Source organism: Mustela putorius, unplaced genomic scaffold (assembly GCF_011764305.1).
Source record: "Mustela putorius furo isolate JIRA1106 unplaced genomic scaffold, ASM1176430v1.1 tig00003901_pilon_pilon_pilon, whole genome shotgun sequence".
Taxonomy (NCBI): domain Eukaryota; kingdom Metazoa; phylum Chordata; class Mammalia; order Carnivora; family Mustelidae; genus Mustela; species Mustela putorius.
In genome coordinates this window covers 11,721,388-11,725,227 of record NW_025422049.1, presented here as the reverse complement: position 1 = coordinate 11,725,227, position 3,840 = coordinate 11,721,388, and the positions used below count along the sequence as shown (strand labels likewise).

At 50.6% G+C, this 3,840-nt stretch overlaps 1 pseudogene; it reads left to right on the top strand.

Moving 5' to 3' along the window:
* The first annotated feature begins 1,270 nt into the window (after positions 1–1,270).
* On the top strand, positions 1,271–2,402 carry LOC123388540 (annotated as a pseudogene).
* Positions 2,403–3,840: the final 1,438 nt, after the last annotated feature.

Here is a 3,840-nt window from a genome sequence, read left to right as displayed (position 1 = left end):
GAGCAGAAAGCAGCCGCTTAACAAACTGAACCATCAGGTGTCCCAATTTTAATGAATTTTTAAATAAAGGAAAACAACTAATAAATAACTCCCTAGAAAGTGTCATTTTCTAACAAACTTTTAAAAGATAAATAAAAAATAAATATTAAACTTAAAGAAGTTTTTTTGTACTTTTAGTTGAAGTATACGTAACATATAATATTAGTTTCAGAAGTACAACACAGTGATTTGACAATTACGCACATTATGGTATGCATGCCATGATAAGTATAGTTACCATCTGTCACCACCCAGTTATTAAACTATTATTTTTAAAAGATTTTATTTATTTATTTGAGAGAGGGTGGGGAGGGGCAGAGGAAGAAGGAGAGAATCTCAAGCTGACTGTGCATTTAGCATGGAGCCTGGGGGAAGCAGGGAGAGCAGCCTCTTGGCAGTTCCTTGAGTCCCAGCACAGACGTGGAAGCCTGAGGACTGTCGAAAGTACAGTTAAATCTTGGTCCCTCCATGCAGGTGCCAAAGGATGGAGAGGAATTTGCCGGCCAACCCCAGTCCCATGGCCCCCTGTCCCATCAGAAGGCTGGGGTCCTCCTTTCAGCAACAGGAGGACTTCTTGGTTCTTGTCCCTGGTTCCATGGGGGCCACCCAGTGATCTCCGGCTGCCAGCAGGGCTCAGCCTTATCCTTTGAGATACTCTGTGTGGCCCTGCATCCCCAACCAGGCCAGCCCACAGTCCTCTTTCAGTTGGAGGATAAGTGTTTCCCAAGTTTGCCCTCCCTGGATCTCAGCCATGTGACCAGTCAGCGTCCACAGTCCCAGGCCATAGGGGCTGGGGCTTTCCAGGCCTGTGATACAGCCAGGACCTATTTGATGCAGTTTTAGTGAGGACACTTTCCCAGACAGCCCTGCTCAGATAGAGCTGCCCAGGCCTATCGCCCTCGGCCCACAAGGACGACAAGAACCCTGGTTCGGATGCATCTTCTTTCTCTTTATTTCCGCAAGTCTACACACTTATATATGCTTACATGACCAATCAGTGAGTAGGGTACAGGAGGGAGCGAATCAGGCGGTGCCCCTAAACGAACAACTTCGCTAGCAACCAATGCTGTTTACTTCCTCTTTGGGCGTTCTGCTTAGTCTCACGAGGCAATCCTAACCTGGCAACTAGCCAGGTGCCATCTTTTAATGGCGGAGGCCGCTCTGGCCAGGGGCCTGCCTCCCACACAGGCCTAGGAAGTGGAGTGGCAGTCAGCCCAGATGTTTGGAGCACATGGGGCCATCAAGAGAAGACCACTCTGGACCAGGAGTCTTAGCTGTGCCCATGTGTGCCCTCCCTCATAAGGGGTCCACTGCTGACAGCCACAGGGCCTCTGATGGGCAGCTTCATACCAAGACACTCACCAAGCCACTTTGAACACACTCAGTGGTGCCATGTGGTGATGTAGATGCCCCCAATCATACTGTGACCTGGTGTCTCCAGTGCCTGGTGCCCAAGGAACACCACCCAGCCATAGCGGCCAAGAAACAGAGGCCCCATGGTGGGAAGTCAGTGAGGAAGAGGACGAAGAGAAGAGAAATTCTGCAAGACCACAGGCTGAGGTCTCTTTCTGACCCCCTAACAACTTCCTCTTGCCTGCTGGGCCCCCAGAATTGGCCCCCAGAACCCAATGACCTGTGCCTGGAACTCCATTCTGGGAGGAACACCCTCTACCTATCATTGGTGGGCTGCCAAACTATGGTCCCTCTAGGAGGGATCACAAGGGTCACCTCTGACCTGCTCACACTTCCCCATGGGCATGACTGGGAGTTGGAACTTCTAGAGAGACACAATGTGCTGGCGCTGGCCCTGCTGGGGGGTCCGCGGCCACTGGAGGAGTTCTCGGCCACCCTGCGGTGCCTGGTGGAACCAGTGCTGTTGTTGCAGCCAGGGGTGGCCGGGGATCTGCCTGGACTGGCCACAGTCAAGGGTGCCCTGTTCATTCCCCAGGTGGCCCGGTCGATCGCCCATGGTGGCGCCAGCTCCAAAGGAGTCACACAGAAGCTTCAAAAGCCTCAGAGAAGGAGGTGAAGATGCTGATGTGGGCATTCTATGAGGGCAGCTGACCCTGCCACCCGGGGCAAGGTGGCACTGCAGCACACGTGCCACCTGCAGTGCGCCTGCTGGAGAGTGGGGAACTCCAGGAGCCCCCAGAGGAGAGCTGCGAGCAGCCGCTGCACAACCAGCACCCTGCACGTCACATGGCCCTGTCTGCCTTTGTCCAAGTTCCGAGAGCCCGCAGCCAGGCTCCTGAGAGAGGCTGCTCTGGGGAGGCTGAGACGTGGGGGCACCACAGGCTGCGCCTCTTGAGCAGTGCCAGCGTGTCCTCAGTGTCCTTTTGCAGCATCTGGAGCCTAATGATTGAAAGCACAGGCCTCCTTTTTTCACACTGGGACACCAGGCTTGGGCAAACCCTGGCTGACATCAAGGAAGTCACCCCAAGCCACTCACACAGCCAATCATGGGGGGAGCCCACATTCTGCCTCACACAATGGGGGGCATATTTGCAGAAAACCATCCTGCTCCCAAAAAATGTACATATAGGGTAGGGTAAGGAACAGCTTCCTCCCCACACCAGGTGATCCAGGTGTCTGGGGGCTCTGCATGCCCTATCCCACCCCCACCCCCACACAAGTATCCTACAAATAGTGAATATAAGTTTTTTGTTTTGTTTTGTTTTTTAGGATTTTATTTATTTATTCATCAGACAGAGATCAAAAGTTGCCAGAGAGAGAGGAGGAAGCAGAATACCCACGGAGCAGAGAGCCCGATGTGGGGCTTAATCCCAGAACCCTGGGATCATGACCTGAGCCAAAGGCAGAGGCTTTAACTGCTGAGCCACCCAGGTGCCCCATAAGGGTTTTAATGGAAAAGAGAACTCGTAGATCTCTTACTCAGAAGCCAGAGTCCACATGCTTTTTAAAAAGTCTACATGACTTCTAGCAAATGCTTTGTACCTGCCTTCTTTGTAAAAGTAAGGCTGTGGGGGTGCCTGGGTGGCTTGGTGGTTGAGCGTGGGTCTAGTGAATTGGCTGAGGTCATGATCTCAGGGTCCTGGGAGCCAGCCTGGCCTTGGGCTCCCAACCCAGTAGGGAGTCTGCTTAAGATTCTTTCCCTCTGTCCCTCCCTCCCCTCCTCTTTCAAATAAATAAATAAATCTTAAAAAAAAAAAAAACAACAACCCACAATGGGGCGCCTGGGTGGCTTAGTCAGTTAAGCATCAGCCTTCAGCTCAGGTCATAATCCCAGGGGCCCGGGATGGAGCCCACATCAGGCTCCCTGCTCAGCAGAGATCCTCTCCCACTCCCCCAGCTCATGCTTTCTCTCTCTCTCTCCCCAATAAACAAATAAAATCTTTTAAAAAATATTCTTCTAAGGATAATAGAAATGTTTAAATACTAATTATTAGGAAATAATTTTAATTTATTTATTTGAGTTAGAGAGCTTGAGAGAGCACAAGCAGGGGCCACAGCAGGGTGGGGTGAGGTGGGGGCAGAGGGAGAGGGAGAAGCAGACTCCCCACTGAGCAGGGAACCCAATATGGGGCTCCATCCTAGGATCCGAGGATCACAACCAGAGCTGAAGGCAGACGCTCAACTGACTGAACCACCCAGGCACCCCAGGAAATAATTTTTATTGCATTTCTTTTATATGCTAGACAGTGTGCCATATATTTTATGTGTATTTTCTAGTGTGAAACATGGCTTACTTATAAAGGATTTATATCAGATAATAATACAGTTTTTAAGGTTAAACAAAATAAATTTTAAAACTAGATTTGCAAAACATATTCCATCTTTAAA